The following is a 25,611-nucleotide window of genomic DNA, read 5'->3' as shown; positions in this document are numbered from 1 at the left end:
CTTCTGATGTATTTGCATCGTCTACATTACTTAACTGATTCTCTTACATTATTTGTTTATTTATGTGAAATTGTGAATCAACTGAATACATTATTTATTTTATCATGTTACATCACTTAGTCGGATGTGTACATTAATCGTTCAATTTTGATACATCATATTATGTTACATCATTTAGCCAGTTATGTACATTAAATGATTCTATTTTGATCATATGATGTTACATCATTTAAGTAGATATGTACATTACTTATTTCTGGCTCGATACATCATTTAGCCTGATGTGTACATTAAGTGTACTAAGTAATGAGTAACGTACGAAGATAGTATTTTAATGTATATTTTTATTATTCTGTTTGTAATCAAATGGGCCACCATGATTCGAGAAACTCTCCAATGCTGAAAGATATAGAGAATGACAAGGAGAAGCATACGAGCAAGATGAAATATTGACATTTTTTTAGTTTGTTTTCTAGATATATTGTTTTTTATACTTGCTTTAAGACGTATATTATTTAGGAGTAGTTAAGTAGTACATTATTTTGGAGTTATCCCACTTTATAATTTTATCCCTACTATTATTATTTTTATAAGTTTACATTACTATATACTTTTGACCCATGGATTGGTATACCCAAAGGACATATTCAAGTTCCCTTCAACATTATTTTCTATAATCTATGCATTATTCAGTGTGACGAATGCACATTATTAGATATTATTTGTACATTATTTACTTTACCAAATCTAAAACACAAACAAAATTTTTTTTTTAATTCTTATGGTGGTACTATACCCTAGCCCATGGATTGATAAATCTTAGGGGAATGAATCAAACTTCCTACCCTTGGTGATGATTTCGTTTGTGAGTGGGTACTACAACCTAGCCCAATGGATTGTTAAACCCAAAGGGCATGAATTCAAGTTCCTTTCAACATTATTCTCTTCAATCTGTACATTATTCACTGATACAAATGTACATTACTAGATACTATTTGTACATTGTTTACCGTACCAAATCTAAAACACACATTAAAAAATAAAATTTAATTCATGTGGTGGTACTATACTCTAGTCTCATGGGTTGCTAAACCCAAGGGGAATAATTCAAACTCCCTTCCCTTGGTGATGGTTTCGTTTGTGAGTGGGTATTACAACCTAGCCCATGGATTGCTAAACCCAAAGGGTTATGGATTCAACTCTCGACAAACATTAAATAGTTACACAAGTACATCATTTAGTAGTACGCATGTACATTAAAGGCCACTTGGCGTACATTATTTAGTTCTACTTAACCTAAACATTATTCTCTGAAACACGTACATTATTTAAATTCGGACCGTACATTATTAGACATTACGTACATTATTTCATGTACATTAAAAGTTGTCAATCATGTACCTCATAACATTATATTCCATCATTAATTTCACACTTCTCGCAGCAACTTTGTAAATTAACATGAAATATCATGGTATGGAAGTAAGGTAAATTATACTAATAAAGTAATTATTAAAAATTTGAGAATGAACATCTCAAATGTATGAACAGTGAATTAAGGAGTTTGTAGATTAATTTGATATAATTGGCGTGTATTAATTACTGCAATACTATACTTTCCAATATTTTATGTGTATATAAAGCATGTAGAATATTTTTGACTAATTAAGAAAAAGAAATTTTGTAAATATTCTGTGTATGGCATAGTGTGCGTTAATTTAGGGCTACAGTTAAAGTAATATTGAGCATGATTTAAAATAATAGGCGTGAATAATCAAATAATACAATCATAATACACATCTACATTGATGGAGATAATCAAGGGAAGTGCATAACCGATGCAATTGGCATCTCCCTAAACTACCCTTTTCGAATTCTTTTAATAATTTTATTAATTACACATGGCATAATAATCAGCCATTAGATAGATAAAATCAATGGTTGGGATTAGTTTTCAGTTTTATAAATATTTAGTGTAATGACCTGAATACATCCCTATATATATATATATATATATATATAGGGGTGCATTATAATGATAACCCCAATTTGTGTGATAACCCTATAACTAAATCTCCACCACACATTTTTAAAATATGTGGTCTAGATTTAATCTAACAAAACTATCATTTTATCAAATAAAACTATCATTTTCGGATATATTAAGGGCAAAATTGTCATTTCGTTTTAAAATTTGGTGGGAAAGGAAACTTGACTCAAAACGTTCCATTCGATTTCTCACACACTCAAACCCTGCATCAATTTCTCTCACAATCAAACCCTCTGAATCGCGTTTCAAAGCCTTCGAATCGAAGGAAAAATCATCCGATTCTGGAAAATGTCGAAGGAAAACGATCAAGCATCATCGAAGAAAGGTTGGATGAAGTTTATTACTTATTTCACTTTTGATTTTGCTCGATTTATCATTTTGCTGGAGATTTTCTCGATTTTTTTAGATTCTGTAGTTTTTTAGTGTAGATATTTCTTATATTTATACAATATCATTCATGCATAACAATATTGAGAACAATCTATATATTTAGATTTACATTTTGCTGTGTGTGCTGCTGGTGTGTGTTTTTCTGTGTTTGTGTGTGTGTGTTGCTATGTGTTTGGATGTAGAAATTGTGTTTTTGCTTGATAAAATGATACTTTGGGTGCATAAAATGATAGTTTCTGAAAATGATAAAATGATACTTTGTGAATAGTGTTTTGTTCTACTTAAGTGACAAGTTATGCCCTCTCTGCTTTTTTGAACTCATTGAAATTTAGAAAATGATAGTTTCAGAAGATAAAATGATAATTGCCCTTGATAAAATGATAGTTTCCGAAAATAAAATGATAGTTTCAGATTATAAAATGATAGTTTCATAGGATAACATAATACTTTATGTTTGTGTGTGTGTGTGTCCTGAGGCTACTGCTGCTGTGTTTGTGTGTGTTGTTGTGTGTGTCTCTGTGTTTTTGTGTGTGTGTGTGTTGTTATGTGTTTGGATGATCTGTTTAAATGTAGAAATTGTGTTTTTGCTTGATAAAATGATACTTTGGGTGCATAAAATGATAGTTTTTGAAAATGATAAAATGATAATTTGTGAATACTTTGACTTTATATAATTACATAAACTGTTTAACACACTGAAATCTTTTGTTTATTAGGTAAGAACATTCGTGATGTTGAATTCTTCTTTCTAGATTTTTCTGCTTCCTGAATATTTTGGTGCTTATTGCTTCTGCAGCCTTCGAAGAGTCATGCGGCTCAAACGAGAAAGAAGTCCGCCACAAAGCGGAAGAAAACAGAAGCTGTTGTCGCTGACAGTGAACAGCCAGCGCCTGCTGTTAATGGCGCCCAGGAAGATGCCGCCCAACAGGCATGAAGTGCGTAGATGGTGAAGCCGAGCGCGAGCATGATAGGATCTCTAACTGAAACTCAGCGCTTGTTTTAATTACCATACTTCAGCATAGATTCTGTTGGTAGACATTTACTTATGTAGGCTTTAAACATTATTTTGCCATTGTTTGTGGTTCAATTTGAAATAGATTAGACTTTTCATTTGTAGGTCTGTGCAATGTGAAGAGAACTCTTCTGTATTGTTCAATTGAAATTATTTTGGAAGCCCTCTTCAAAGATAGTTTGTCATAAAAGTTTCCTTGTAGATGTAAACCGTTGTAGAAACTCTGTTCCAAGGTTGCTCATTTTATCAGCCAAAAAGTATCATGTTATCAGCCAAAAGTATCATTTTATTAGTAAGAAGTATCATTTTATCAACTACTATGACTATCATTTTATCAGCTATGACTATCATTTTATCAGCCAAAAGTATCATTTTATCAGCCAAAAGTATCATTTTATCAGATATAACTATCATTTTATCAGCTATGACACGCCTGAAAAGTATCATTTTATCAGCCAAAAATATCATTTTATCAGCCAAAAGTATCATTTTATCAGATATAACTATCATTTTATCAGCCAAAAGTATCATTTTATCAGCTATGACTATCATTTTATCAGCCAAAAGTATCATTTTATCACCTAGGACTACCATTTTATCAGCTATGACACATCTGAAAAGTATCATTTTATCAGCTATGACTATCATTTTATCAGCCCAAAGTATCATTTTATCATAGTATCATTTTATCCGACAAAACTATCATGTTATGCAGTAAACCTAATATTTATAAGCCAAAAGTATCATTTTAAAACATAATCGACAATACATAATATAATCAAATAAGAATTTCAGTACATCAGAAACATAAACCAATCGACAACTAATATTAATCTAAAATCAAATACAATACATGCATATGAACACAATCAATAATGATTGTTACCTTCGTTATTTGCTACAGATTCCATCGAAGCAAATTTTCACAGCAATTGAAGAGGTAATCAATGAAAATAAGAACGCAAAATTCAAAACATCTTCCCGATCACAATTATGCGAGAAATATGGAAACAAAATCTGGAGACTACGGAATAATGAACAAATCGAAGAAAATCTGGAGATGTTGAAATAAAATAGGCGAGAAATATGGAAGATGAAGATGAGAGAATCGATCTGTTAATTGTGAAGATGAAGATGAAGATGAAGGTGAGAGAATTGAGTTCAAACAGAATGAAAGCGTGAATCGCGCGTTTAGAGTAAAATTCAGAAATTAAATGATGAAATTACATTTTTACCCCTCTGCGCCTTTTTTATGAAGTAAATCTAAGTTTGAATCTCAACCACAAGATTATCAAATATGTGTGGTCCAGATTTGGTTATAGAGTTATTATGTGATTTGGGGGTTATGATATAATCACATCTATATATATATATATATATATAGGGTTTTGATCTATAAAGACCAGATTTAAATACAGAAATGCAGAACACGGTCATACGTAAGACATTTTTAGGTCATAGTTAGTTTATTTTTAGGTCATGCTAACATGACATAAACCCAAATCTTATAATGTGACCTAAAACTACTTAATTATGACCTTCCGTGTTTTGGGTTAATTATTGACCATTAGATCATCTAATCCTAGGGCCAAGATTTGGGCTGCATTTCTGGATTTAAACACATACTTGTTTTGATCATCTCCCTATATGGGTTTTGATCTATGAAGACCAGATTTAAATACAGAAATGCAGAACACGGTCATACGTAAGGCATTTTTAGGTCATAGTTAGTTTATTTTTAGGTCATGCTAACAAAGCATGACCTAAAATGATCTTAACATGACATAAACTCAAATATTTTAATATGACCTAAAACTGCTTAATTATGACCTTTCGTGTTTTTGGTTAATTATTAACCATTAGATCATCTAATCCTATGGCCAAGATTTGGGCTGCATTTCTGGATTTAAATGCATTCTTATTTTGATCATCTGCCTATAATATATATATATATATATATATATATATATATATATATATATATAAGATTGTGATCAATTGAGATTTTTTATGCTAATTGAGAATTGAGATGCAATATTAGTCACTCATTTTTATTAAATGAGTGGTCTAGATTTTTCCACATGGAAAATATCTTTAGATTAATTAATTATGAAAGGGCGGAATGGTAATATCATAGTAAATTTTATTCAATAAATATTTTTTTTAATTTTTAATTTTAATTTTTTATTAATTTTTTTAAAAAAATTTTAATTTTTTTTTTAATTTTTAAATTTTTTTTAAAATTTTTTTTAATTTTTTTTAATTTTTTTTTCGTTTTTTTTAATTTTTATTTTTTTTAAATTTTATTTTTTTAAAATTTTTATTTTTCAACTACATATACAATTCATGTCAACTATACACATATAATGTCAACTATGTGTACAATCCATGTCAACCAAACACACAATTCATGTCAACTACACACATATAATGTCAACTATGTGTACAATCCATGTCAACTACATATACAATTCATGTTAACTACACAATATAATGTCAACTACATGTACAATTCATGTCAAATAGTATTTATTGAATAAAGTTGTTGACATTTGATGTGTAGTTGACATGAATTGTACATATAGTTGAAAAAAAAAATTAAAAAAAAAAATAATAATAAAAAAATGAACTTTTTTTTAAAAAAAAAATTAATAAAAAAATTAATAAAAAATTTAATTAATAAAAAAAATTAATAAAATTACAATTATGCCCCTCTGTTGACATAAACTACATGCTGTTGACATTTCACAAATATTCTGGATGAGTGGCCCATATTGCATCTCATATCTCAATTTAGCTAAATAATCTTAACCTAACAAGGCCCTATATATATATATATATATATATATATATATATATATTAATAAATAAACAAATTTAAAGGACGTGAGTTGACGATAAACTCAAGTCCGAAATATTTGGCACCGGGCTTTGTGTACTTTAGCACTAGGCCAGCATATTGTAAACTAACCTTTTAATTTGTCGATGATTGTAAGTATGTTTATTTACATGTTTTTGTCAAAGCTTGAAAATTTTTAGAAATTTAAAATTGATTCACATATCCTAGAAGTCTTGGATAATTACTTTTCTAAAATTTGTATTGTCCTCCTTATGACACGTTTTCCTTTTTAGTTTGTCCCAACTAAAATGATACATTTCTTTTTTTGAAAACTTTCTCTCTCCAATTAATACACCCAACCACTTTTCTGACCCCTATTAAAATATTCATCTTTCTCTCTCTCTATTTTAATACTTTCACCCACCTTTTCTCTCTCCAATTAAACACATTAACCAATAACTTCTAAAATCCCGTGCCGTCTAAGGAATGTGTCATCTTAGCCGGGACGGAGGGAGTATCATATATTATGAACCTATAAGTTTGACTAACATCATATCTTAAAGTGAATCAACATAAGTAGACTGGTTATTCTAATTATAATATAATTATCATAACTTTCTAAATTACGTATTGTTATCAACATAAGTAGACTGGTTATTCTAACTATAATATAATTATCATAACTTTCTAAATTACGTATTGTTATTTATTCATACTAGTTATTTAATAATTGTCTCGTATAAATCTAGCACATCGAATGTCCTTAAGACAATTTTTTTCTTATTTTTTAAGATGGGTAAATGAATTAGAAATTTAAAAGTTGCACCGCAAAATTAAGGTGAAAAACAAAAAGTTACTATTGATGAGGGGTAGCATCGTAAAATATTTTTATGGAAATTTTATTCTTATTAATTATTGATGAGGGATAATTCATAATTTACTATTAACGCCAATTTTGTGATAGTTACGCTCTGCATGTATGAGTTAAGTGTGACTAAATCACATTTTATGGTATTCTTTTTCTATTTAAAAGTAATTATTTTGAGCAAGTTTATTTTTCCTACCATTTCATATATTATTAGAATGTTTTAGCTATCGTACTTTAGCTCGCCACAGTAGTATTGAGCATTTGTTGTTTCATAAAAAAAATGGATTTCTATCACAACTGTAAATTTGTGCTATATTAAATGTTCATAATCTTTTTGACTTTAACAATAAAGGGAAGATTATGTTAAAAAGACATTGCTACTTTAATATTATATTCCTATTTAAATTTGACACACATCAAAACAAGAATCCTGATAGCATAAAATAATGCAATGATTTAAGTCTCTGATTGTGTTATTAATAGCCTTCTATCAAGGGACTGTATCAATCCTTAATTTATCTCTTTCCTTGTTTAGTTTAGAAATCCTTGTATATATTGTGAAGTGTGTGATGAATATTCTTAATGCAAATACAATATTTACATTCACATGGTATCAGCTTAAGATACTGAAACCCAAATCTCTTCTCGCTCTACCTTCTCTGCTGCTCTTCCTCAGTTCATAGGCCTTAAGCCATGGCTTCTTCTTCAAACCTCTCTTCTGATACATTGCCATATGGTACTTTAATCCATATGCTCACTATTAAATTATCATCAACAAACTACTTATTGTGGAGAAGCCAAATCTACCCACTTCTCATTGGTCAAGGGCTTATTAGCCTAATTGATGGATCACGTCCAACACCACCGACTGACGTGGTCGCTGACGGAAACTCAACACCAAATCCACCATACCAATCTTGGCGTGTTGAGGATCAGAGACTTGTCAGTCTCATATTCTCTTCCTTGTCCGAGGAAGCAATGTCCGTGGTGATCGGCTGTACCACCGCTTGCGTTGTTTGGCTCACACTAGAGCACACTTTTAGTCATCAATCTAAGGCTCGAGAACTCCGTCTAAAAGGACAACTTCAGTCCATCAAGAAAGGAGGTCGCTCGGTCTCTGAATTTGGACGAGATTTCAAACTCGTTTGCGATCAATTATCTGCAATTGGGCGATTCGTTGATGAAACAGAAAAAATCCATCTATTTATGAAAGGTGTCACGACCGCATTTTGCTAAGGATAGCGAAAGCGGGTAAACCGCGACTAATAAGAGGGATTAAAGAAGCGAGGAAAAGAAAAGAGCTAGAACTTGAGAATTTCACAAGGCCAAGTCAATTGATAACATAGAAGCCAAGTATTTCATTACACGGTCTTGAAAACAGAATAGACATCTCCTCAAATAAATCAGAGTTGATGGTGAGGTTATATAATTCTAAAAGCACGGCGGAATAAGTCCTTGCTAAACGACTTCGTGTATGAAGACACGAATCGTTGGGAGATCAACTTGATAACATCGACTCCGATCATCACTCCATCCTCTTGACGTTCAACCTGCACATTTATAAATACATGCAGGGCTGAGTACAGGAGTACTCAGTGGACACGTGCCGAAAACAAAACATACATTATATAGTTGTCAAGCCATCATAGTAACACACGGGGGTTTTCTTAAAAGGCCCGAGCTTACTAAGTTCTTTTGTGAGCTAAAAGTTCGACTACAGACTAGGTTCTTTCATCATTCATTCATAAATCCATTTCCATTCATAAATCCATTCCATGCATTCATCAATCCATTCCATTCGTGAATCCATTCCATCCGTGAATCCATTCCATCCATAAATCCATTCCATTCGTGAATCCATTCCATTCATGAATCCATTCCATCCATAAATCCATTCCGTTTGTAAATCCATTCCACTCCATGACATTCAATTCCATGACATTCAATCTCATTCATCAAAACAAAACATTTATGGCATGACAACAATTTTGAAAAAGAATCATAGCTCAATTTTGAGAAAAGATGATTTTTCATAATTTCGCAAGTATTTGATTTATATCCGCACTAGTGTGCTGGATATTAAAAGAAAGCCCACCTGGTATGCTTATTCCTTAATTCAATTATTTGCGTTGGCCTCACTTGCCCTTGAGCAGTTTATCCTTTGAAAATAAATAGCGTAACACGCTAATTAGTACTTGAACTATTTCTCTTTAGAAAGAATGCATGCACCCTATGGCATAACACCTATATCCTTAGTCTGGTCTCATAGGATCTCTAATCCTTTCTCGGGCTTCACTAAGTTGTAGGATTTATTCACTCACTTCACTAAGTTCGGAGAAATTCCATTATCTTTAAAATAATTACTTGAGCATTTAATATGGATTCTTGGAAAATCCCTCCTTAAATCTTTTCTTTGAATTTTCTTAAGGCCGCCCATGGCGTCGCGGGGCGACGCCGGTCGGCTTTCGCGTCCCTAACTACATCTTTTCCCATATTTGGAACTTAGTAATTCATCCGTGAATTAATCCATTAACCTTCGAGCAATAAGCTCACTTTCATAATTAATTCTAGCCCAAAGTAAATTAATTGGTCCAACTAGAATAATTCAGTAGTCACCAAAATAAATTACGTGCAGCCCCTGGCCCAATCCTTAAAGCTAATCCCTTAATTAAATGGAACAAGCCCAATCCCTTCATTCCTCTATCGGACTCCTCTTTTTCTTTTTAATCCAACCATGGCCCATCCTAATAAAATAATATGCTTGGCCCAATTCTTAAATCAAAGCCCAAAATATGGGCTCCCTTCCACCATCTCGGTCAACCCCTCTATTTTCTTAACACTTTACTTTTAATTTCAACAACAAAATCCCCAAATTAGAAAATCGGGACAGCAGCTCTTCTCCTCCTCTTTCTCGGCAAAAATCGTCACTCCCGACGGTCTCACGCCGTCCGCCGGAGATTCCACGCACGGAGTAACCTTTCTTTTTAACGGATCGGGTTTCCCCTCAACTCATTTTTACTCTCTTTTGTCTTCGGCGAGATCATCGCGGAGTTTCCGCATTCTCAGACGGAGTCGCCGTGGTGGAAGGAGGCGTCGCCTCACCTCCGCGCTCCAGCAACTCACCGCCTCGCCAGCTGCTGCTCTGCCGTCTCCGTCCTCGCGCTGCTGCTCCTGCAGCGCCGCCTTCTCCGCCGCGGCCTCACGTCGGCGTTTGCTCGATGCCAGGCAGTCCGTCGCCTAAGCTAAGCCCCTTTCCCCCTTTACTCAATTTCTTCGAGTTATGGTAGATTGGTGACTGTTGGTATTACATATGATCTTGTTGGAGTATTTAAAATTCCATGATCTAAATTTTGGAGAGCCTACTGGGATTGATCCTTGTTGTCTCTACTTTGAAGCTTAAACATTGTTATGCTTGAACAACTATTTGTGGGCATATTCTACTTGTGACTTTTTTCTTGGCAGTGGCTATGCTAACTGATTGTTGGCCTATTTCTATGTTCTCTATGTTCTTGCTATCATGATGCAATGCTCTGGTTGTGGTGTTACCTAAGTTTGATGAATCCTCTTGGATGGGACTGATGTCCTGCTTCAGAATCTCCTCCTTGCTCCTCCTCCCTTCCTTGCTGTATTCTTTGACTTTATGTGAGTTTGGAGTGTCGATTTTGTGGGGAGGAGAAGGGAGATGAGACTGCTTATATAGTGCTCTATCCTTGGTTGTTTGTGCTTGAGACTTGGAGGCAAAGACTCCTATTTTGGGGCTGCCAGCTCTACCTCTTTTGAGCTTGTAAGTACGTTTCCATGCCTATTCTTGTGCATATCTTGGAGGCTAGTATCTTGGCTGTTTCTCCAGCCTTGGATGATGGAAGAAGAGAATCTGCCTACTCTATTGTGGGCTTAGGCGATGACTTCTCATGGAAGATTCTATCATCTCAGATTCTAGTGGAGAGATATGAGGATATCTTGATTCTTGTCCTTTTTCTTAGACTTGGCTGATTGTTTGATGGGGACATAGCATACTTGGCATCTTTACTATTTTGATGAAGGTCCAAGACTTTACCTTTTTGGCTGAGGAAAACACTAACCCCTTTTGGTGCTTGACTTGCAGGAATAGGTCGCCACATTTGGAGCATGGTGAGGGTGGAATCGAGAAGGATGGGGAGAGAAGAGAAGATCCTGAATTGCAGCTCCTTTGATCAAAGCAAACTTAGTTTTTATCCTGAGTTTAGCTACTACAATTTCCGTAGAGTAGAACTAGCCACCATTATTTTTTCCACTTTGAGAAGGGTCTCCCATGTGCTTGAATCCAATTTGTTGTACTTTAGTATACACATGTGCATTTCCTCACTTTTCTAATAAAAGTATTTTCTCTACTCTTATCCTTGAATTAATATTTCCTTGCACTTTATCTTTCCCAACATAAAATACTTAGATTATCCAAAAGTCGAAAATACATCGAGGGAAGTACGATTACACCACTTCTAAACAACATTAGATAAGCTAATAAATCCGATTTATCTCGAAAGAAAGGAATGAAATTCCGGGGCGTTACAAAAGGACTTAGCTCTGACTTCTCTAGCTTCTCAGCAACTCAAATGGCTATGTCCCCATTACCATCCTTTTCTGATCTTCTCAACAATGCTGAAGCTTGGGACATGTTTCAACAAACACTTGAACCAAACATGTCGTCCCAGTTGCTTTCACCGCACACACATACTCTCGGTCTTCTAATAACCAAATGTCTCGTGGTCGCGCTTCTGGTCCGAAAAAGAGTGGTCGTGGTGGTTTTAGCCAAAAGCGCCAGCCTCACTGTCAAATATGCAGGACAACCGGCCATTATGCCAACGTTTGTCCCGATCGATGCAATCGTGAGATTGCTACTGCCACACATGTGGCCAACATTGCTGAGGCTTTCTCCGCATCGAGTATTGCCTCTGATCCTCCTATCTCTGACTGGTACTTAGACACAGGTGCATCAGCGCACATGACTCCTACTCTGGCGCAACTCCACTCATCTACGTCATACACAGGTTCAGATTCAGTTGTAGTCGGTAATGGTGCCTTATTACCTATCTCTCATATTGGCACTTGTTATTTGAATAATTCTATTCATCTGTCTGAGATGTTAGTTGTTCCCGGACTCACTAAAAACTTGCTTTCAGTGAGCAAATTAACTACTGATTTACCTATTGATGTGGTTTTTACTGATAATTGCTTCAAAATTCAGCATCGGGAAAATCAACACATTCTGGCTCAAGGCAGTCGTAGGGATGGTCTGTACGTGTTAGATGATACTAAGTCAGCTCTGGTTGCAGCTCGTCCGCCTAAAGCATCTTTTGTATGTGGCACTCTCGGCTTGGTCATGTTGTATTTGATGTAATTTCTTTTTTACATAAAATTGGGAGCATATCTGTTAGTGCTTTGTTACCCAAACCAATGATTTGCGACGCTTGTGAGAAAGCTAAAAGTCATCGATTACCTTTTGTTCGTGATGAAAAATGATCGTCTTCTACGATCGTCTTCTATTTTAGACATTATGCATTGTGATTTATTGGGCCCTGTGCCGATTAACTCTGAATTTGGATTTCGCTATTATGTTATTTTTGTGGAAGATTATTCCAGATTTACATGTCTATATCCATTGAGACAAAAATCTGATTTCTATGAAATGCTACTTTAGTTTTAAGGCTTTTGTTGAAAATCAGTTGTCTAGTCATATTAAAACTTTTCACAGTGATGGGGGCCACAGAGTTTACCAATAAAAAGGTGCAAATGTTATTCCAGGAGTCGGGCATACACCATATATTTTCATCTCCATATACGCCTGCACTGTATGGACGAGTGGAATGTAAACATAGGCACGTTACTGAAACAGGTCTTACAATGTTATTTCATTCCTTTACTCCTATGAAATTTTGGATGGAAGCCTTTAGTACTGCCGTATATGTTATAAATCGTTTGCCCTCGAAGGTGTTAGATGGAAAATCACCCTTTGAGTTATTATTCTTAACTGTTCCAAACTTTGCACACTTTCATCCGTTTGGCTGTAGGGTTTATCCATGTCTGAGAGACTACACTACAAACAAGTTTGAGCCACGGAGTAGAGCTTGTATTTTTTTGGGTTACAGTAGCTCGCACAAAGGGTTTCGGTGCTACGATCCTTCGACTTTCCACATCTATATATCTCGTCATGCTAAATTTGATGAGTCATCTTTTCCATTCTCTAAGTCCCCTGACAGGTACAACTCTCAATTTATTCCTATCTCGAAATTTACTAAACCAATGCGATTGGATGGTCAATTGAAATTGCAGCTCCCAAATGTAAATCCTGATTCGGCTCCTCAACCAAGTTCTTGAAATCTATGTGATGAGCCGACTCTACTTTCTAGATTACAGTCACACACCAACCAAGATGAGCCTACTATCAACACTCATGAGCTGCCTGCTATTCCACACGAGACACAGTCACGACCCAACCAAGAAGAGCCCGATATCAACAATCAACATGTTAATGAGTCAACTCTCGATCCTATCATTGAGCCCGGTCCACCAATTGAGATGAATCCACCTGTTCCTCCACCAATTGAGATGAATCCAATTGTCCCTCCACCAAGAGTATCTTCTACTCATCCTATGCAAACTCGAGCACATGCAGGTATCATCAAGCCAAAGTACATACCAAATTACGCATGTACTCGTTTATTTCAAGCTCTCATTACGGTGATTACACCTCGTGGAATCAAGTCTGCCTTAAAAAGACCAGAATGGGTTGAAGCTCTAAAGCAGGAACTTTCTGCCATGGCTCTCAAGGACAGTTGGGATCTTATTCCTCGTCCTAAAGATGTAAATGTTGTGGGATCCAAATGGGTTTTTTGAACGAAATTCAAGGCGGATTGCTCTCTAGATCGCTATAAAGCTCGTCTTGTTGCACAAGGCGTTACACAACTTCCGGGTTTTGATTATTGTCATACTTTCAGTACTGTTGTTCGTGCTTCTACAATTCGAGTAGTGTTATCCATTGCTGTTTCCAATAATTGGCCTCTACATCAGTTGGATGTCCAAAATACCTTCCTGAACGGCGTTCTATCCAAACCAGTATATATGGAACAGCCCCCTGGTTTTATAGAACCTCAATTTCCAAACCATGTATGCCGTCTTAAAAAGGCGATATATGGTCTAAAGCAAGATCCTCTTGCGTGGTATCAACGACTCAGTGATTTTCTTGTACACGTTGGATTTTTCTGTAGTCGTTCTGATCCCTCACTGTTCATCTATAATCGTGGCTCATCCACTATATATCTCTTGGTTTATGTTGATGATATAATTCTGACAGGAAATTCTTATGATGACTTGAAATCTTTCATCTCTCGGCTTCATCAAGAATTTGCCATCACTGACCTTGGAAAACTTGGTTATTTTTTGGGTCTTGAAGTCACTTATACTTCTTCTGGTATTTTCTTGAATCAGGCTAAATATGCTCGTGATATCCTTCAGCGAGCATCTCTTGAAGAGTCAAAACCTGTCTCTACACCCTTGGTTGCAGGTTGCCAACTTTCAACGGACGGCCAGCCATTTGAGGATCCTACTTTATATCGATCATTAGTTGGATCGTTGCAGTACCTGACAATTACTCGTCCTGATTTATCTTTTGCAGTAAATCTTGTTAGTCAGCATCTTCAACATCCTACCGTTGCTCATTTTCAAGCGGTAAAACGAATTCTTCGCTATGTAAAACACACTCCAGCCTTTGGCTTAAGTTTTACACGTAGCTCTTCGTTTTCTCTTGTTGCATATTCTGATGCCGATTGGGCTCATTGTGTTGAAACTAGACGATCTACTTATGGCTATTCTATTTTCCTTGGCGGTAATCTAGTATCTTGGAGTGCCAAGAAACAACCCACGATCTCTCGCTCTAGCTGTGAATCCGAGTATCGAGCTCTTGCAAATACAACTTCTGAAATGGTGTGTGTGCTCCAACTTCTTCGTGAGCTTCAAGTCCAGCTGTCTTCTTGCCCGACTTTTTATTCAAATAATGATAGTGCTATCTTTCTCAGTCAGAATCCGAGTTCTCATAATTGTGCTAAGCACATTGATATTGACTTCCATTTTGTTAGGGAGCTTGTTTCAATTGGTCAGCTAGAGACTCAATTTGTATCATCAGACTTACAGCTTGCAAACATTTTCACAAAAGCTCTCCATCGTCCTTTATTTGAATTTTTCAGAGACAAGCTACGCGTTGGACCTCATCCGACTTCTTGCTTGAGGGGGGATGATAGCATAAAATAATGCAATGATTTAAGTCTCTGATTGTATTATTAATAGCCTTTTATCAAGGGATTGTATCAATCCTTGATTTATCTCTTTCCTTGTTTAGTTTAGAAATCCTTGTATATATTGTGAAGTTGTGATGAATATTCTTAATGCAAATACAATATTTACATTCACAAATCCAACACAATATATTCAACACAAAATAATTTAAAGAAATTCTCGACGAAAAGAAGAATAAAATGTACTTTAAAATGAAAAGTTGTTATCATAATCAATTTATTAAAAGAACATCGAGATTAACAAGGATAGTCACAATTGCAATAGGTAACATTTTCTGGAACCGATACAAGACAGTCTGATTTATAGGGTGTTAATGGGCTAATATGCGCTTTGCAATAGTCTGCACATTCTCCTCCCGGCCCCACTGTACAAGTGAGTTTCGTACTCAGTTGACAAACCCTTGGGACAGCATTTTCTCCTGCGAAGATTTATCACTAATCATCAAATTTCTAATGCTAACCAGTTGTTATCGACATATTATCATAGATACAATCCATAATTAAAAGCATTGTCATTAAAAAAATAGTAGTGACAGGTTTATCCGTCACCGTACTGACAAAATATGCTATCGCAAAACTTGAATAGAGATATTAATGTCCTTACTTGCTGCTAAGGAGAGAGAGAGATAAAACATCACTAGCAAGAGAGTAGCGATGAACTTAGCCATTAATTATGATATGAAATGATATAACTAAGAAAACAAAATTTTGTGAAATTGCAATGTAATCGAGTAACCCTTGCACGACCTATTTATACAAACTACGAGCTAATAAAATTGGGGATAAGGTTTTAATTATATTCATGGCAGTTTATACTTATTACTATTTCCTAACAAAAATAAAACCTCTTCCTTAATTTACTTCAATTTTCTTTTCTTTATTTTGAGGGTTAATTTAATTCAATTTTCTTTTCTTTATTTTGAGGGAGATACTGAAAAACCCTCTCCCTTAATTTACTTCACTTTTCTTTTTCTTTCTTTTTTTGAGGGAGACGCTGCATGATTAACTTACCATTGTATTTAATTTTTTTTCCTTCAAACAGGTACCGTGTACAGCCTACTTATGATTGTTTTATTTATATCAAATATTATATTGCATAATAAAGAAATGAGTGATGATTTAGAGACATAATGCCTCCAAGACATAATACCCCTATGTCACTTTGCCATAAACCAAATTATTACATGGACTAATATACCCTTATTTTAAATTATAAAAGGAAAGACAATTCATTTATTATATCATTTATCTAAATAATCAATCAAATTCATATCAAAAGTCAACTCACCAAATTACACTCTTTTATCAAAATATACTCAATAATCTAAATATACTCAATCAAAACTAACGAGACTAAATTGCATAAATCTCAAATATATTAATTTGTCACTCCATAAATCATAAAAATGACTACATGCATATACATACTTAATTTATTAGTATTATCATCCAACGAAATAGTAATATATAATCATTCGAATTAAATTATTTTATTAGTATTAAATAATTACTAAAATTCTAAATCATAAAAATGACTACATGTATATACACTTAATTTTTAATTGTTATCATCCAACGAAATAGTAATAATTATATCAAATTATTTTCTTAGTGGTATTAAATAATTATTAAAATTCTAAGTCTTAAAAATGACTACATAAACATACATACTTAATTCTTAGTCTTATTATCCAACGGTATAGTAATAGTCATTCGCATCAAATTATATTATTATTATTAAATAATTATTAATATTCTAAGTCTTAAAAATGACAACATGCACATATATACTTAAATTCTTCGTGTTATCGTCCAACGGAATAGTTATAGTCATTCACATCAAATTATTTTATTAGTACTCTATTAAATAATTATTTTTTAAGAAAGTATTAAATAATTATTAAAATTCTAAGTTATAAAAACGACTACTATGTGCATACACTTCATTTTTAATTGTTATCATCTAACGAAATAATAATAGTCATTCGCATCAAATTATATTATTAGTTTTACTATAAAATAACTATTAAAATTCTTAGTCATAAAAATGACTACATGCATATACATACTTAATTTCTTAGTGTTATCGTCCAACGAAATAGTAATAGTCATTCACATCTAATTATTTTATTAGTATTAAATAATTATTAAAATTCCAAGTCATAAAAACGAGTACATATGTATATATACTTAATTTCTAACATCTAACGAAATAGTAATAATTATTCGCATCAAATTATTTTATTTGTAGTATTAAATAATTATTAAAATCTAAGTCATAAAAATGACTAAAAGCACATACATACTTAATCTCTTAGTGTTATCATCCAAAGGAATAGTTATAGTCATTCGCATCAAATTATTTTATTAGTATTAAATAATTATTAAAATTCTTAGTCATAAACATGAATACCTGCGTTCATATACTTATTTTCTTGTTATCGTCAAACGAAATAGTATAGTCATTCACATCAATTTTTTTATTTATTAAATAATATTTAAAATTCTAAATTATAAAATACTAGTAGTATACCTATGTTATTGACTCAACTTATTTTAACACAAGTGATACCCGCAAGTGTACGGGGCTAGTGTAGCAATTAGCAAGCAAGAGTATCGTATCCCACAGAGACAAACTCGTATCAACTTAAGTACCACGAACAAATGTTGACTACTATCTAGAGAATCAGGAAATGTTTGGTTTTGTTCTAACACTACGAAAAGCATAAAAGGAACAAGTAAATAAATAAAAGCAAGTAAACACGGAGTGAAAAGATAATATGGAGAAAAATGTAGAACTCAAGGATCCGATGCACAATTCCAAGCTCTTATCCAATCAAATTGTCTTACCTTTTGGTGTCTCTAGAGTTACTAAGTCGACCACAATTATAGATTAAACCCCCTCCCGGGGTGAGAAACCTGTAGATTAGGTGCTAGGATTGAAGTCCCCTTCTAATCCTAAAACCCCTAACTCCCAAAAGCTCGATTAGGTCCAAGACCTCACTCAAAACCTCAACTGTCCCGAGTTTTATTGCATTACGGTGTGAACTATTCCTATTTCCAGATTAATTATTTCATCTCCCGATTAATTTAATTAATCCTACACAATCAAGTGGTGATCAAGCAATTGAAAGGAATAAACCCAAGAATAATCAAATAACTACAAGAGCAAGGTAAGAACAAGTTAATATGGATAAAAACTATGAAATTAATGCATCTTCACCAAGAATTCTACAAAAGGTGTTTAGCTACTCATGTTCATGAAGAAAACTAAGTTTAACACAAAGAATCCGAACAAAAACATGAAAGATAGATACTAAGAACTCCTGTGGAACGAATCTATGGAGTGAAGTCTTCAATCTTCCGATTTGGAGTCTTCAATCTTCAATTCTCTCTCTAGAAGTGTTCTTGGGGGTGTCTGTGAGTGATGGAAGCGGTAAGTGTCGAATGCCTCTCGTCCAATCCAAACCTAGCCTTTTCTCTTGATTTTTTTCGTCAAAAATCGCGTTTTCAGAAGTCAAACCCGTCAAACTGACTGACCCGGCCGGGTAGAATTTTAGTGCTGTAAATCCACCCGACCGGGTGACCATTTCAGACCCCTTTCTGGAATCTTAACGCCGTCTTCAGAATACCCGGCCGGGTGGAATATTTGTGCTGTAAATTCACCCGGCCGGGTGTCGTTTTCCGGATCCCTTATGTTCTGCAAGTCCTACCCGGCCGGGTAGAATTAATAAGGGTGAAACTCACCCGGCCGGGTGTAGCCTTTAGAGGCCCTGCCAGGCTCCTATCCACAATTGGCCGGATTTTTGCTTCTTTTTTTATCTACTTATCCTAGAACACTCACAAACACATGAAACTCCAAAAGATAGGTTAATTGGCTGGAAATAGACACATCAAGCATCGAAACTCAACATTAAGCACCTCAACATACCAATTAAACCGACTAAAACATGAGTTTATCAGTTATATATAGGGATGTCAATCTAGCCCAAAACCCATGGGTCGACCCGAATTACCAGGTAAAATCATAGGGTTAGGGCCGAAAAATCGCAACCCATATTCAAAAGCGGGCTACACGGGCTAATCCATTATGGTCGGCGGGTCATACGGGCTGGCCCGGGTGGGTTGCGGGTTAGCCCACGGGTGGAGCATTTAATATAAAAATATAATTAAAATTTTGGATTATATACTTATATGAAGTATATTTGGTAATATCAATATTAAATACAACACTGATATAAAGAAGTAATTATGAAATGCATGATTTCCATTTAATTGTAGTTAGATTCATGTGTGCTATTAACTAAACGATATATTTATCTATTTTGTTTCAATTTTCAATTGCTATTATTTTCTTTCTCTTGATCACTTAGATAATACTTTACTATTTGCGACAATCTGCTTTTTAATAATTTAGAATATTGGATTGGATAGAAAGTAGTAACATATAAGATTACTATTGGCCCGAACATTTAGGGTTATGGCCGAAAATTTATAACCCGAAAAATTCACAGCCCGAATAACCTGTATCCAAATAGCCCGACAACCCGAGTGGATTGGCCCGAACCCGAGCGGGTTAGCGCAATTGACATCCCTAGTTATATATTGTACTTATTATCATCTAATGAAAGGATAATAGTCATTGGCATCAAATTGTTTTATTAGTAAGTATAAATTCCAGATTCAATAATGTTTTGTAAAAATAAAACTAAGATTGAGTATTAAATCTATTAAATGCCTATAAGTTTAGAATTTTAAAAATATTGTATAAAGTATTATTTAAATAAAGGTTAATTCATTATATTAAATTAAATTTAAATAAACTAATATTATGTGAAGTTAGAAAGAATAATTCAAAAGCATATTTATGTAATGAATTTAAATAAACTATACCTACGTGATAAGTTGTTTGGAAATTTATGAGAGATTGGTGAGAAGATTTGAGTATATATTTGCTTAAATCAAGTCATCCATAAATATACACAATTTTCCTAAGTGAGTAATTTTTAAATATAAATAAATGTTTCGTATGCATAAGGGTAGTATGGTATATGTACAAAACATAAATTTAAATAAAAATCTAAAACAATCTAAAATGACTATTTTAACCTCATTATAGCATTATGGCTTGGAGACATTATGTCTCTAAAATATTTTCCTAAAGAAAAATAGGCAAAGTTTAGGGCATAAATGATAACCGGAGGAATGAGGATGATTAAAAATAGAAATTCATAAATAGAATTGTGTTCAATGTTTAACTAAATTTAAAGATCGAACTAAAGATCAACTCTTAGTCCTGCATTTTTCTAATCCAGTGGATAAAATAAATCAAGCAAATGATATATTTCATTTTTAGATCGTTTTACTTTATTTATATGAACTTCATTATTTTATTGTTTTACTTCATTGCAATAAAGACTGAACTAAAATGATCTTATAATAAATTATGTGTTGTGTAATAATGAACTACTCCCACTTTGACACAACACAAGTTTTTAAGAAATGTAAAGAAAAGTGAGTTAAAAGAATTTATTTTATGTGAGTCCTACTTTTATCTATTAATTTTATATTTATATAATGAGAAATGAGTTAGTAAAACGTGGGATCCATAGAATAAAAGCAACATGCAATAGAAAATAATTAAAAAACATAAGTTGACTCCCCAAATTAAAAAGACCTTCTAAAATAATTAAATCACTAGTACTTGTTTTATTTTTTATTTGGTTCTCTCATCTGGTTTAGACTTTTGTTACGTCCTATTTTATGTAGTTTGAGATTTTTGGAGTCGGCAAAAAAAAAAACTTTTGTTACTTATAATAAGTATGTTTATTTTCAGATTTCAGTGACAAAGCTTGAAAATTTTAGAATTTTATGATGAATTATCCTAGAAGTCTTGACCATTTTGGGGTTTTCTATTTTGAAGAAAAGATTTTGATTGCTTTCTTATCTCACGTCTGCATTTTCTAAGGATAGAAAATACGATAGATCGCGACTAGGGGAAGGTTAAAGAAGCGGGAAGGGAAGGGGGAAACATACATATTTGACCAAATCATTTAAATAACTGAAATAACTTAGAAAACGACATAATATCATCTCAACAAAATACCAACTCTAAGAAAATAAAGACTGGATCGTAAACGATTTTAAAAAAGGTTAGAATCACAACGATAAAACAATTCTAATGAAAAAGGCCCTTAGCATAAGCGTTCTAGAAATTGAATAATGCCGAGTATGAAGACACAACATATCCAGCAATACTAAACAAGACATAATTATCCATGCACTTTGCTCAACATCCTCAACGTCAGTCGCTGCTTAATATGTATTAAGAAAAAAATATACAGGGCTAAGTACGTACTTGCACTCAGTGGACACATGCCAAAATTCAGTTTGTCAAAGCCATAAAGAGTGATCTTGGGGGTTTTTAATTTAAAAGAACCCAAGTACACTAAAAATATATTTTCCGTAAAGTCCGGTTGCACAACCATTTTCCATCCACATCCACCATCATCATACCATATCTAAACATACTCCCTCCATCCAAAAAAATAGATCACTTTGTGTATGGCACGGGTTTTAATGTAGAATTGGTAAAGTAAGAGAGAGGGGGAGAAAAAGTAGGTAAAGTAAGAGAGATAGGGAGAAAGAGTGAGTAAAGTATGAGAGAAGGAAGAAAAAGTGGGAAAAGTATAAGAGATAATTTTCCATTTTAAGAAAGTGATCTATTTTTTGTGGACGTCCCAAAATGACAAAAGTGATTTATTGTTTGTTGACGAAGGGAGTACATGACAAGGAACGTTGCCATGAACCAATTCACTAGACCGGCCAACTCAAAAGAGATAGCGCACGATCTACGGGTTGTGTGGCATCCCTAACCCGAAACATACATTATTTTGCATATTAGCATATTTTATTGTCATTGCACATTATATTGTCCTTTGTACTATAGAAATATTAAGTGTGTCATAGAAGATATATTAGTTGATAAGATGATAGTTGAATATATAAGTACTTATAACATTAAAATAGAAAATAATTCTAACAATAATAAGTACTTATAATAGTATAGAGCTTGAAAATTATCAAGAAAGTAGATATTAAAAGTATAGTCGATGTATACAAATAAATTCTATATTTATACATAAAATATTTCATGCTCCAAATGCATAAAAATAGACAACTGCCTAACCAACTATATCAAGTAATACATGTACGTAATATATGAAATTTTATTAGTAGTTGTCCAAATTTTCCTAGTCATATTATAAATATACATGTACAATAGTACTCCCTCCGTCCCATAAAAGTTGAGTCATATTCTTTTTTAGTCCGTCCCAATAAAGTTGAGTCATTTCCTTTTTTAACAAAAGACAAAACATCTAATCACTCTTACTTTATTCCATCATTTACTTTACTCTCTCTTATCTTTCATACTTTTTTCATCTCTCCTATTTATTTAATATAAATTCTTAATCTCCGTGCCCAAAAGTTTTATATCAATTTTTATGAGACGAAGAGAGTAATATTTTAATGCATGCACGTGGAGTATTGTAATATTGAATAGCTAAGCATCCCTACATGTGTATTTTGGTGATCCATCAAGGCTATATCTAATAGCTAAGATTAATATGTTAAAGTACTATCCATATATATAGATATATGCATACAACGGACGGAAGGTTTGTTTTACGCAGTAGAATTTGTCTCTAAGAAAATAGAAATAAAGAAAATGATAGAGTATTAAGAAAAAGAAAATATCGGAGAAAAGAAAGAAGAAAAAATTGAAAGAGTAGTTGATAATGGAGAAGGAGAAACAGGAGGGGAAGTTAGAAGAAATACATGGAGATATTACCGCAGAAGATTTTAGCGGAAGAAATAAAAGGATTAAGGAGGTAGCCAGTGGAACTTGGGGTTCAATTAAACTACTTATTATAGTCAGATGTGTATAAATAACACTTTTAATTTTACATGTGTTATGTGCTTCTTTGCTAGGTGTTAAATAAAATGAATAATTTGATTATATGATATGACTCTGATATAATTACGTGTTATTTGATATAGATGGTGGAATATGGCATGGATATGTGAAGTGATTATACGATAGAAATATGTGATTAGTGCCATTGATATGTTTAAAATATATTTAAAAGAATCCTAGTACATTAAAAATATATTTTTTTAGTGCCACTGATATGTTTAAAATATATTTAAAAGAATCCTAGTACATTAAAAATATATTTTTTGTAAAGTTCGGTTGCACAACCATTTTCCATCCACATCCACATCCACATCCACCATCATCACCATACCATATCTAAACATACATGACAAGGAACGTGGTCATGAACCAAGTCACTAGACCGGTCAACTCAAAAGAGATAACGCACGATCTACGGGTTGTACACTAGTCCGAGCAGGGTTTGCGGCCCTACTTAGACCCGAATTCGATTAAACATACATGGCTAAACCACTTCAGATAGGTTCATCAAAACACAAAAACATGGCAAGACAAACATTTTCACCTCCTTTTCAACAACAAAATATGTTTTTGACATAGTTCTTATTTTGAAAAGAAAATCCACCTCAAGAGCTTTGATTCCTCAATCACTTTCTGTTCCAATCGCAAGCGACGTGCACAAGTTCACCCTTTTCAAAATAATATGACGTGCAAAATTAGATTTTGCAAAGTAAATTAATTAAAAACGATGCATGCATCATATATCTGTGTGCTCAAATTATCCATCATCTTTCGTAGAAAAGAACATAAATATAAAGTCCTATATCTGTGTGCTCAAATTATCCATCATCTTTCATAGAAAAGAACATAAATATAAAGTCCTTATATTTTCAGGATTTAAATCATCACCGAGAAATCTATCCTAAAAAAAATACTTTTAACCCCCAACTGAAAAAATATTGAACTAGCCCAGACAAAAATAAACTAATCAGAAGCCCAACTAAAAAAAACTATAAAGAAGGAAAAGAAACAGTATTTTAAAATGACTCCCAGCTCCTCCGATATCTTAATAGACAAAAGCTAATAACTAAATATAAGAATTTAAAAATATATTTCCTCCTATCCAACATAACATAGGGGAGTGTTATATTGTTAACTCGAAACTATAGTATTTTTCCTGTGACTGCTGGAGTATATCGATTTGCTTGCCAAAGGGACCAGAAGCATGGTTGCTCTCATGGCGTGGTGCCCCCTTCAAGAGGTTTGACAAGAAGATATGGATCTCCATGTTCTATCTCGTCTTGTGGAAGATTTGGGACATCCGGAACAATTTTCCAAGACCTCACAATAAACTGGGAGTTTGAAAAGAGAAGACTTTTGTGGCGACTTGGTACATGGGTGAGGGGTTGGTGCTCACGATTCCCTTTTTCCCCTACACAAATGGCAGAAAACTTAAACGATGTTAGAGGCTGGCGAGGCTTTGAAAGGAAAAGGAACTAGATGGAAGAAGGCATTTGAGGTGTGCTCTTTTGTGGTTTTGTTACTTTTTCATTCTTTCTTTTACTCCGATGTCTGCTTTTCTGTTGTTGGTATCTTGATCTTGGTTGAGCTGGTGGTGTGGCTTTTTGTTAATGAATGGCTCGTGGTCGGGTTGCTGCTGACTTGTAGTGTTTCTTTGCTTAGCTTATGGGTTTTTGGTTAGTGGCAGATTAGTGGAGGTTTCTACTTTGTTTTTGGTTGTCTTTTTTGCTTTATTCGTTTGTTTGTTATCGACTGATCTGCTCGCTGTGCCCTCAGCTTGAGCTTTTCTCTTGTATCAAAAAAAAAATCCTGAAATGTCAATACAATCAACAAAAAACGTCAATAAGGTCATAGAATTAATTTCAAAATATATCAATAGAGGTATTAATGTCAATTAACTACAAAATTAGTTATAACTAACTTTTAAAAGAAATCCCAAAACTTTAAGTTCATATAACATATATCAAATTAAAGATAATTTTATAAGAATTCCAACGATATCCTACATGCATATGTTCCGACGTCAAAATTTGAAAAAAATTTCAAAATTTTTTAATTTTTTCGTACAACAGAAATGTCAACATACTATATAAATTATGTCAATATAATACAGTAGAATGTCAATATAAGCAATGGGTTAACATTCT

The 25,611-nt window shown here is 33.5% G+C and overlaps 2 long non-coding RNA genes across 2 annotated transcripts; both read right to left on the bottom strand.

Annotated features, from left to right (window-relative positions):
• Window positions 1-8,467: 8,467 nt before the first annotated feature.
• LOC125210640 (uncharacterized) lies at window positions 8,468-11,520 on the bottom strand. Its single transcript, XR_016136401.1, has 2 exons — window positions 9,255-11,520; window positions 8,468-8,709 (listed from the first exon to the last, which is right to left on the bottom strand). It is a non-coding gene; the product is annotated as an uncharacterized LOC125210640 (long non-coding RNA).
• A 4,152-nt stretch (window positions 11,521-15,672) lies between these two features.
• On the bottom strand, window positions 15,673-16,199 carry LOC125212898 (uncharacterized). Its single transcript, XR_007174791.2, has 2 exons — window positions 16,091-16,199; window positions 15,673-15,905 (listed from the first exon to the last, which is right to left on the bottom strand). It is a non-coding gene; the product is annotated as an uncharacterized LOC125212898 (long non-coding RNA).
• Window positions 16,200-25,611: the final 9,412 nt, after the last annotated feature.

This window comes from Salvia hispanica, chromosome 3 (genome assembly GCF_029641045.1).
Source record: "Salvia hispanica isolate PSC_SH4W2 chromosome 3, Shi_PSC_v1, whole genome shotgun sequence".
NCBI lineage: Eukaryota > Viridiplantae > Streptophyta > Magnoliopsida > Lamiales > Lamiaceae > Salvia > Salvia hispanica.
The sequence above is the reverse complement of the archived record's forward strand: the minus strand, read 5'-3'. Positions and strand labels throughout refer to the sequence as shown.